Raw genomic sequence first — 12,511 nt, 5'->3', positions numbered from 1 at the left:
AAGAGATTTATTGCAGAGAAACGAAGCGCTCTTGGGGAACTGAGACTCCATTTGCACGTGCTTCAACTCTGGTTCTTTCATTTTTAATTAGTGTTGAGAAAGTTCTTTGTGAAATATTGGTGTGATTCCTGTCTCTTCTATTTAAAATGAGGGGTTTTTTTGTTTTTGTTTTTGTTTTTTGTTTGTTTGTTTTTTAGCAATATACTATGTAAAGCAGGCCATTAATATTAACTTGAAAGGCCTCAAAGAAGAATTTAATGACAATTGGGGCTGTTCAGCAGTACAGAGGATCCCAGACTGATTCCAGAGTTACCCCTTCTTTGAAGAGCTCCTTAGCATACGTCTGAAACGTTAGATTTTGATTTTGGTTTACTCTCGCAGGATGATCATACATAATAACTCAGTATTTTTAGTATTAAAAGCTATTCTTAAAATGGAATCTGTGTAAAATTATCTTCAATGTCTTGAACCGTAAACTTCTAAAGACAACACTAACAGCAGCATTATCACTTTCAGTCTACTGTAAATAGTTTCCATAATGACTCTCATGTGCCAATAGAATCAATTTATTTTCCAGTTGAACCGTCTCGTGTGAAACATGTTGCTTTCACTGAACGTGTGCTAAAGAAGTTGGAAAAAAAATATTACAGACTTCACCTGGTATAGGAAAGTTATTAATTCAGTAACATTTATTTAACTATTTATTTATTTTACTATTTATTTATTAACTCTTTATTTTTTTAATTTAACTATTTAATTAACATTTATTGTGTTTTGGGTGTGTTTTGTTGTTGTTGTTGTTGTTTCGTTTTGTTTTTTTCTTTTTTCCTTGAGGATGATAGAGATCTCAAATGAAGGTCGCTGTTTCAGACCCTGCCACGTTCAACTGCAAAATCTGGATGCTCGCCCATAGCAGAGTGTATTTGAGCCCATGTGAAACATGTTTGCATTTAATAACAGAATTCATTATCTCCTCAAGGGTTTCTGCCAGAACCCGGACTCTAAATGAAGCTTTGGGTCCATCGTATTGCCCTGTCGCAGGACATAAAGTCATCTTTCATTGTTCTAATTTTCAATTGCACTCTGACTCTTAATAGGCAGAGCTGGGAATTCCTATTGCCCTCAAATACCTATCAAAGATAGTGCCCAGGAAATGTAGAAACTATCCAAAGGCTCCAATGCTGTAAGATACGTGTGCGTCCCCCAGCGGCTCTCCCACAGGAAGCGTCCAGCCTTTTGCAGCTATCGGTACCTAAGTGGACACTTAACAGACAGAAGCCCTAATATTAAGATGAATGAAAGGGCGACAGCTGACCTGCATGGAAACCTGCCAGATGAAAAACCTGCTTAGGTTCTAGGTATTTACAGCAACTGCTGTTATATGATACGCTTTTCTAATTGCCAGACGCCTTTTTCTGCTGGAAGTACCTCCGAGAAGACTGGCAACACATTACACATTCATTACCAAGAAAATGAGGACTAAGATACCTTTATTTCAAAATATTCTAAGTGAAAAATCATTGTGGAATCAGAATTCCAATTTTAATATGCCCTTACATCTCTATGTATAGTCATTTTGTAGCAGATGTACAGGAAGAAATCAGGAAACAAGCCTTCAATATATTAATTATCTGGTACGCAAGTGAAGGCCAGGAAGAGTTTCACTCAAAACCACATAAAAAAGACTCTCAAGAACTCTGATTTTTGGTTGACGTTGCAGACGTAAAATCAGTTCAAGCACGGAGAATGTAATGTTTGACTTCCAGTTACCAAAGCCCTTCTGTTGGGTTGTTTGGATACTCAGCTCATTTACCCATAGCACACATAGGAACAATGGGACCGTACAGCCCTTCTTCACACTTTCATTTATATTCCTTCTTTTTCCATAAATACCAAAGGATGTCAGTTGTCATTTGTGACCATCTGATAGAGAAAATGAACCTTGTAACACACGGGGAAAAAAAGAAAAAAAGAAAAAAAAAAAAAGAGAGAGAGAAAGAAAGAAAGAAAGAAAGAAAGAAAGAAAGAAAGAAAGTACTATATTATGCAGTCATACATAATATTATGCAGTCTCAACTGGAAAAACAAACAAACAAACAAACATTTCAAGCTGTGCCTTGTGAAGCTGTTACTAGAGATGAGTATGCTTTTCTCAGCATGCTTAGGGAAGTCTCTTTCCATTATAATAACTGGACACGCTGGAGCACAGAACAAAAAGCAAATCTCTTTGTGGAACAACTATTGTAACATTCTCAAAGGGTTGTGAGGCCTTTTTAGGCCACCGTTTTTGCCAGCCTCACAAACTGAGAGCCCATTTTCCAGTTACAGACTGCACTTTGAGCGTGATGCAAATGACATGTGCTGAGTCACCACAAATAGCAGAAAGGGATATCACATAACCAACACAAAAAGTTTAAGGATTAAAGAAGAAGAAGAAAAAAAAAAAAGAAAAAAAGAAAAAAAAAAGCACATTTATTTGTGAATAAAAGCTGCCTGACCAAATCTTTTTAACTTAAAAAAGCAAAACTTCCAGTGACAGCAGCTTTAAATAGCTTAGTGTTTATTACTTGATGCTGAGAAAGGACACAAATAATGCAATGAAACCGCATGAAACTGAGGGTTTGAAAGATGAATACAAATAGAGTAAGGCATGCTTTGTGTTACACAGAGAGCCTTCAGAATTCTGCATGATTCTGCAAATAATCTCTTGTGTTACAGATCTGCTTTTAATTCGGGTCCTTCGTTCAAATCCCTCAAGTGAACACAAGTGAAAATGAGATTTAAAGTCACATATGTACATTAGCACTCGAAAGCAAATGGCGATCTGCATAGAGCACTGTGTCTGGCAGAGATGTGCTAAGTGTGGAAAATCTGACAGTTATAATCCAGTTTTAGTAACAAATACTCTTTCATTTTATCGCGGTACAAATTAGGTTATTTATCCATAAATTGTAACATCAGAAATATTCAAAAACCAACTAGAATGTGTAACACTAGGAAAACTATACTTGGTATTTATACTGCATTGTAGTCTGTCATGCAGCTCGTTTGGCAAATTTAATATGGGCTTAGGGCTTCTCAGCTTTTCTCTTCTCACTCTTTATAAAATGCTGTGTTTGCTCAGTTCGGTTCTCCGTGGCCCATTCGCATTTTTTGATCTTCAATAATAGGATTCCCACCTACGTGAGTGAAGCGCTGTCAGGCTTCTCCTCAGGAGGAGTCTGCCTTTTAACTTTGCCTTTTTGATGCAGACTCACGGAATGCCTTCTGTACCTCTTAAAAGAAGAAACTTGCTCCAACAGATTAAAAGCGGAGGGAAAGCAGATCATTTCCAAAGAAAAGAATTCATCGGTGTGCAGACTTTCAATTCTGTCCATAAAAATAAAGAGGGAAGAAGCCCGGGTAGGTGCACAGCCCTGAGACAAACCTAACCCAGCAAGCCTGTCGTCACCTTCATGTTGTTCCTCATCTGTAGCTTGGTTTTTCCTGGAGTTTAACTAGCAGCCTGAATTCGCAAACACACCACCTCATCCTGTCCTTAGAAGGGTGCAAACCATCGGCTTCTCCTCCTTTTCGGATTCCTTGTACCACCCTGCTCGTCAGCCAGCGCTGCGTATCAGTCACGTAAACCCTAGCGAGCATCAAGCAGCCCCTAAGATTAAGCACCGTTACCTCTTCAGAGCTCTTAAGTTTCAGTACGTGAAAACAACTTCTGAAAGCAGAATCAGTCAAATTTATCCATGTGGTTCCACTGCAGCTCTGCTTTCAAGCATTTTCATAAGCACGTCCCTCTAACTAGTCACGCAGAGAAGTAACACTAATAGCACATAGCACAGGACAAGAGGCAAAGGGCACGAGCTGCAATGCAGGCAGTTTCCCCTGAACATCAGGAAAGCCTTCTTTAATGTGTGGTTGTCAGAACACTGTCACAGGCTGTGCAGTACCCTACCAAGGAGATCTTCAAAAGCAGCCTGAACTTGACCCTAGGGGGCTTGAGATAGGGGGTCCAGCTTGAGGTCCTCTGGAAATATCTTCTGACATCGGCCATACCGTGTATTTAAATCCATCACAATCATGCGCAGTCACTCTCAAATATCAGAGAAGCTGGCTTATGGGTGAAAGCACATAAAAATTGACTGACATTAAAGAAAGACTTCTCTGTGAAATAGCACTGAGAATAGACAAGTGTACACATTTTTCAACACTAATAAAACTTAACTACTTTGCTGCTATTTCTCCTAACCATAATCAAATGTATTTGTGATGTAGGAGTACTTACAATGTACTGATAGATTTTTCCCAAACAGTCTCTCCCGTTTGAACTCCAACAAAGTTTCCGCTGGCATCAACTCACCAAGTGGGAAAAAATATATCCTATAGGAAAAAGGAGAAGAAAAAAACTACTGAAATGATGAGAAGAGCTACTGACTGAATGTATTAAGATTAAATAGGAATGCACTATTAAAACACTAAAGCATAGGGGTGAGTACTACCGCAATCTTTGGCAAGTGTCTTCCTCCTTGAAAATCACGGTCTAGAGTGGATTATTTGGACATCTGAGTGACATCGTGAGTTTGACGTGGAGGGAAAAGAAAGGGTAAATGCGCTCGTGACAGCTGATTTAGCAAACACTTCCACTGCATCATGATAAGAGAGCTGGAAAAACAAAACGAAACAAAAACAAAACAAAACAAAAAATAAAAATAATAAAACAGAAGGACATTATGGAGTCAGAAATACTCTTGTATAAAGCGGATTTCTGATGATTGGTAAACATTATAAAACGCTAGTTAGCAATGCTGAAAAATCAGATTATTCTGAAACAAGCTAAATTCACAACCCTCGCTTCCCAGTATGTGCTTTTTCCTTGGAAGAGATGGCAAATCAGGCTGCAAAGTCGTCTGCTGTATCACGTGTAAATATAATTATTTGACTACTAAATTCAAGACTTTAGTACTTCATAAGGTAAACAAATCTATTTCCTTAAAATAAAGCTCTACCTCACAGTCATCACTGAGTCATTTCACTGTTACTGTCTGCATTGGAGACATCGTTTGACATGTAAATAAATAAGTGCAAAAGGCAGTGAGGAAAAGTATGACCTGGTAACAACATAATAACACTGATTCATAGGATAGTTTGGGTTGGATGGGACTTCGAGGACCGTCAAGCTCCAACCCCCCTGCTAAAGCCTGTTAACTGAAGGCTCTCCATGAGCGCTGAATAACGCCTGCTGTCAATGTCTCCAGAAAAATAGTACCCTGCTTATAAAAGCAGAAAAAGCACAAGAGGAAAGAAAATTTCTAAGGAAAGAAAAACAGTGGACTTCACATACTAGAATATAGTGCTTTACGAACTATGCATACACGCATAGAATATAATGGCAGTTCCTCAGCAGACTAATATTCCGCTTTAGATCCCGTGTTAATAAAAATTAACTTATGTGCTGAAATAGCCATACCTCAGGACTGAGATGGATTCATTGCTATGGAGGAATGAACGGTGAATTTCACTACTCAGAAAACTGTGTTTCGGAACACTGGGTGGAGCAGGCAAAACCTTTCAAAAGGTGCTGTTTCAAGAACTGCCACGGACTTTCCTGCATGAAAACACATAGGATGGATAAGATAAGCGGATTTGGTTGTAGCAAAAGTAGAAATAGATTCCTAAATGATAAGAAACAGTAAGAATAACCAGGCAGAATAACTGCCCTTTAACAGATGGGATCTAAGTGGTCTTAAAGAGGTTCTCAGCTTTTCAAACTGCTCTGCACTTTTTGCTTAGTTTTAGCATTTCAGTTCAAAAGTTCAGAACTGCAGAAGAGTACATCTGATGGAACTAACTGAGAACAATAATAAAACAAAGCGGTTCTCAGAATAAACCTGACAGGTTTTTGGGATATACATATATATATTCTTGCATGGAATTACCTAGGCCAGGAGCTTAAAAGGATTCAAAACACTAAAGCAGATGGAGATAGATAATGACTGAATCCAATCACAACACCAAATCAGTTTGTGTGGTTACTTTGTAACTGCAGGGAATTTGTCATCAGCTTGAGGTTTTAGTCACTTCCAGGTCATAATTTCCACATGAATGGAAAAATGACAACATTAATCTTATGTATGTGCTGAACAAATAAAAAACCCAATACTTTAAAAATAATAAAAAAAAAACCCTCCAAAAAAAAAAACTAAAAAAACTAAAACTACTTTAAAACTAAAACAAAACAAACCAAAACAGAAAACCCATACTGCTATGTGCTGAAGAGAAGCCTCAGTGCTGAGGCAATTATTATGATTCCCCAAAAAATACCAGAGATTCCTGATCTCTGATATGCATAGCATCCGATTAAATGAACAAAACCATTCCCATCTGGAATTAAAAACCTATCACTAGCTCTAATTTAATGATCCATTATGGCTTTCTAAACATATACAGGAGAACAACAGCAAGGACTTTGCCTTCTCAGCTCCCGGTGCAACATACCTCAGACACACAAGGAACTGAAAATTTTTTCCCCCTTCCCTCATCTTTTATTGTACAGACGGGAGGATGTAAGAGAAAGTTCTTTCTGACTTTTGACAAGCACTGTCTATAAACCGTTTGAGAGGATACGTGTCAAGTACAACAACATTGAAAGACTGCTTAATAAGCTTCATTTAGAAGAGTTATCTGTTCCATAAATACATGAGATAAATGGAAACTAGGGCCCTAGTTTGGAACTTGATTTCTTTTTTTTATATATTTGGCAAGCTAACTTTCTTTCCTTTCCTTTCCTTTCCTTTCCTTTCCTTTCCTTTCCTTTCCTTTCCTTTCCTTTCCTTTTCTTTTCAAATTCTTCTTTCTAAAAATATTGAGTACATTAGGCAACAGGCACAAGCACTGAGTACTGATATCTAGATTTCCACACCTTCTAACTCACTTATATTATCTAATAATAGATACAAGTGAATTTAATCGCAGTTCCAAAAACTGAAACCAAAGCAGGATTACCCAACGTTGAAGAACAGCCAGGTTGCAGCATTTACAGCCCTGTGGTTGCTCCGGCTCCTGTGACAGGCCCTGTTGCTGCTCCAAGCCTTGCGACAAGTCCTGCAGCTGCTCTGCTCCCTATGACAGGCCTTGCAGTTGCTTCAAGCCGTGTGACGGACCTGTGGGTACAGCAACACTTCTAAAGGGTGCAGACATTGCCACAAAGCTCACATCTAGCCTTGAGGTCACTCCAGTCACTCTAAGTCTCACAGTTCAACCAAACAACCAGTGCCTGTAACTGTTGTCACCTATAAGCAAAAAGAAAAAATGCCTTAAAAAGCCAGAACATTTAAATAGGAGAGCTTGTAAGATAAGACAAAGGAGGAGCAATGTCACAGCAAAAATTGGAGGAAAAAGAAATAGTCCAACTCCTAGCATTAAATAAGCTATGAGATATGCGAAAAGATTATAGCCGTTGGCCACCCAAACACCACACACTTACAACCACTGGATCGTTGGAAACAGACCCCGTGCACGTGGCTACTGCCCAAAATACTGTCCTGGCCCCTAAAAAAGCAAGACTTCCGGTGACTCGACACCCCAGGACGAACTGAATCAGACAATGGGATTCATTTCTGAAACAATCACGCAATCACACAGGCCCACTGATCAGGGACACATTAATGCATGAAGTCCAATAAAATCACGTTCAAAGAAAGGAAGGATAAAGCACCAGAAGAGAAAATGACACAAACAGTGGATGGAGAACCAGGCAAATATAATTACCCCCGAGTACCCAATTCATCCCATAAATCCAAATCAATATCTAGCTTTGGCAGACAGCGCTGACAAACTGCAACGGAAGAAAAGCTCAGCCAAAGTGCTCCTGGAAGTGAGGCAACGTACTTCACTGAAAATCTAAAGCAGACCCCACCTGACAGAGGACGTGGGCAAGATTAAGGGGAGAGCTGTGCCATATCAATCATGACTACTAACTAAAATACAGACCAGTATAAACCACAGCTCCAAGAAAAGGATTTTCCTTACGGGTGCAGAAAGGAAACTAATGTGTAGCTGGCAGTTCAAACAGTAGGAAAGACGTTTCAAAGAACCAGAGACGTCATTTAAAACTAAAACTCAGTGCACACCAGAGATTAAAAGCAAACGTCGCTGGAAGAAAGCATGAAAATAAATTCTATTCTCAAAGGTATATGGTGGCAATAAGGAGCTACAAAGAGCAGAACACTTACTTGAACCGAGGCTTCCAAGGACAAAAGGTAAGTCGAGGAGATCGATAATCGACAGCAACCGCTCCGTGCTCGCTCCTGCCGGCCAGGTCCTCCGCGCCGCTTCTTCTTTCTTCCGCAGCAGCTCCCGAAACATCAGCGGCGACACCGTCAGACCCGCGGAGCGGCAAGTCCCAACAACAGAAAAAAAAGGGAAACCCGACGTCGACAAACGAACGGGTCACGCAACCACCCAGCCAAGGAAGGCCTTGCATTCCTCCCCGCATTGCGTCCCCCAACCCAATTCACCCCGGCAAAACCCGCTTTGAGCGGCTTTTCTCACCTCACTGACTCACTGCGGACTACAGCCGGTGCTGCGGGGGATCGCAGAGGCGGGCAGACCGGGCAAATGGTGCCGGGCACACAAAAAGCAGCGGCCAAAAGACAGCTTCCCTGCTTACAGGGGACCCCCAGCCACCGCCTCAGTTGCAAAGGGTCTGGGACCCCGAGGCAGCTTCTCCCTGGCTTACAGGGCAGCCCCCGTCCCTACGGCCGAGGGAGGCTCCTTCTCCCACCAGTTCGGGGCACCCAGAAACGCACCCCGCTAACGGGGCGGTCACCCCACGCAGGCTGCCAGCAAAGCACAAACGCTCACGCACCCACGATCTGATTACAGGCGGGTGGACGACACCCGTGGAGCCACAGAGCTCGGCTTCACTCCCGCCCCCCAGTGGCAGGAACGACTCTCAGCAGCCAGGTAACGGAAAGCCGAACGCCTTTCATTCTGCTTTTGGCTACATTCGCTTCCATTGTAGCAACGAGATAAACTCTATTGATTGTTACAGTAAAAAGCTTTGGAAACAATCTTATGTTGATACATCAGTATCCTTTACGCTCAGTTACCGTCACCATCCTGACTTCTTGTCTGCAAACTGCAAAATGTAACAGCTTTTCAATCAACCTATGTAACTTCTTCCAAGAGCATATAAAAACCAACTGTCAATATATGAAAGCCACATACAATGAACATATAAAGAGATGCTTTTTATTAAAACACATAGCAAAATCCAGAGACCGCGCAAACTGGACTGCGCAAACTGGACTGCGCAAACTGGACTGCGCAAACTGGACTGCGCAAACTGGACTGCGCAAACTGGACTGCGCAAACTGGACTGCGCAAACTGGACTGCGCAAACTGGACTGCGCAAACTGGACTGCGCAAACTGGACTGCGCAAACTGGACTGCGCAAACTGGACTGCGCAAACTGGACTGCGCAAACTGGACTGCGCAAACTGGACTGCGCAAACTGGACTGCGCAAACTGGACTGCGCAAACTGGACTGCGCAAACTGGACTGCGCAAACTGGACTGCGCAAACTGGACTGCGCAAACTGGACTGCGCAAACTGGACTGCGCAAACTGGACTGCGCAAACTGGACTGCGCAAACTGGACTGCGCAAACTGGACTGCGCAAACTGGACTGCGCAAACTGGACTGCGCAAACTGGACTGCGCAAACTGGACTGCGCAAACTGGACTGCGCAAACTGGACTGCGCAAACTGGACTGCGCAAACAAAGATTGCCCATAGAACTTGCTAATAAACACATGCTGTTGATTACATACATGCAGGTGCACTATTCTGGTTCAAAGCATGGTCCAGAAAATCAGCAAAGAAGAAGAAAAACATGTCTATTTAAGCTACAGCAGCATGCAGTAAGTTTGGATGTCACCTAGATCTGCAGACAGAATACTTCCAGGCATACTTACAGGGACCGCTGGATTCATATACAGAGAAACATGTTCAAATACAGCATGAATGAAAAGTTAATTTTATTATCTAAGTACTCTTAATTTAGGAAGAAGACATGCAGATTATTCTGTGCTCAAAATGTATCTTGCTGGCAGCAGCAGGTTATCCAACAACATCTATTTCCTGTCTTTATGAATACACAGTATTCAAGACTGATCAGATCTTAGGCTGTCACATCCATTAACGTATCTTCTGCACCTGAAAGTGTAAAAATACATTGCTTTCTTAAGCTGTATCCTCTCTCAAAGGTCTGTTTGGACATATACTAGCAGGATTCATTGCCTACTAAATACAGAGATGCTCTCTGCAAAGGGCATGCCATGATTTTCATTGCGCATCCAGACGTTGCACATCACCGTCATCAAGTATTCTGTAGATAGCAGATCTCAGTTCACATTATCGTGAAACAGCTGTACATCCATCTTATCACTGTAGGCACCTGCCAATTACCACAGTTCATAACCATTTGAACACTGCTATACATGTCCTTGATTTTTGTAAAGCCTTTTGGTATTGCGTTACACTGCACCAATTGCACAGGGAAATGCTAATATGGGTGCAGTCACACCATCAAGCCAACTCTCACTTGAGTGATAAACTGTTCTACAAGCACCTTTCTCTTAAAAAGTAATTGAACAGATCTTACCTCTCGGTCCAGCAACATCTGAGATGCCACGTCTTGCAGGAGATGCAGTCGCGTCAGGCTCTAATTCAGACAGTCCTACCGGCTTCTGAAAATAGCTCTGTTGCCCTAAATTATGTTGTTTGTAACATTCTGCAACTTTTACTGAGTAGAAATTTAACTGGAAGCTGATGAATGAAAATTAATTCTCTACAGCCAAATCCAGTTAAGTGTATCTCAAGCAACTTCTATTGCTTTGAATTTATGGTCAACTCATCATGGTATGAAATAATATAACCACTTTGCATAGAACACTTACTCTGTAATGTAACTATTTTTCTTGGTTGACATTGTTGTGTTAATGCAGACTTGTGGAATTAAAGGACAGCTTATTACACCTAGTAAGTACTATAAATATCACTTCAACCTTCTTGTATTCTACCTGCTCTTTCCTCTCCAGCAAGAAAACTCCTTTAGGATTTCACAACGCAAGGGAACTTCAAGCAGCTCCTAAGGATGTTCATTGTGCCACATAGAACCGTCAGCTTTCAGGTAACTTGTAATAGAGTTATCAGCATCTGCAAACACAACATAAAAAAGTCACAATGATTTTTATTATTAATTAAATAAGTATAAAGAAACATAAGTGATTTATCTTTGGCCTCACAGCTACTGAATCAAGCACCTGCACGCATCACCACAGCCATAAATCATCAGTTGCGTTTCAGAAGCATAGCAGGACAGAGATAGAAATCCCTACATCACAAAATAACAACACAAACTTACTGAGAATTCATTGGCAGACCTTCCAATTGTAAACAAGCTGTACAAAACAAATAGTCCTTTAAAATTACTGCTCTGAGGACATTCCTCTCTAGGATGATACAAATGATTCTTAGGGTAAAAGTTGCTGTAAGGATATATGCAGCATAATGCATATATTCAAAATAAATAAATGGATGCTGTGCCTTTAACGTCACATGCGCGTTGACCTGAGAGCATACAGAGATAAAGTACTTCTAATCCAAGATGAATTTCAAAAACAATCTGCAGCATAAACTAAAACCCCACTCATTTCATAATCCAGTAGGCTCATAACTATCACTGCTGCATCCAAAGTCACTTTGGTAAAGGCAAGCATTACAGGGTCCAGCATGTCTCAGTCTTACACATATGACTAGCGGGGATGTCTGCACTACCTGGGCAAGTGGTGGTGCGTGCAGCTGATGGGTCCCCACAACATAACAGTTCTCAACCAATTTACTAATTTGTAATGACACAAACTGGTTGATAAGGACTACAATGCAGAGAAACCTTCTAAGCTTTAGCACTAATACCTGAACAGTAAGACTCATACAGTTATTTGGGTTGTTAAAAGCAGGTTATTGTGAATCAGCCCCTTATTGGAGTTAGCATAGACAGATTTTTCTTCAAGCTGAAATTGACTGAATATGAGCATAGGAGAGTATTCAAACTCATGAAGACTTTATTATAAGAGACATACAGAAATACAGTGCAAAATACTGGATACGTAGCTTCTACCACAAAATCAGAAGGATCTTTTTGATCTCAGAAACATTATACGCACCCTGGGAGGAAGCCATTACTTCCAGAGCAGTCCTGTTTTCACAGTTCACATGTAGATTAGCATGAATGTAAATTTTGCAACAGAAAATATTTGAAATAGATACCATCAATTTGCAGATTTAAGTAGCTATGAACAAGAACAATTCTATTTTTTAAGAACAAGCCATCAATTCACTTAATGTACTTCCAATAAAGTCATAGGAGGGATCCGGAATTTCAAGTCCTGTCCTATTCTTTTATGGTTATTTCATCTCTCTAATATACCTTCGAGAAAGCTTCAATTTTATAGC

At 40.7% G+C, this 12,511-nt stretch overlaps 1 long non-coding RNA gene across 1 annotated transcript in view; it reads left to right on the top strand.

Annotated features, from left to right (window-relative positions):
* The window catches only part of LOC140254264 (uncharacterized), a 333,994-nt gene that overhangs the window by 288,945 nt on the left and 32,538 nt on the right, over positions 1–12,511 (top strand). The window lies entirely within an intron of this gene.

Source organism: Excalfactoria chinensis, chromosome 6 (genome assembly GCF_039878825.1).
Source record: "Excalfactoria chinensis isolate bCotChi1 chromosome 6, bCotChi1.hap2, whole genome shotgun sequence".
Taxonomy (NCBI): domain Eukaryota; kingdom Metazoa; phylum Chordata; class Aves; order Galliformes; family Phasianidae; genus Excalfactoria; species Excalfactoria chinensis.
This window is presented reverse-complemented; position numbering and strand designations above follow the sequence as displayed.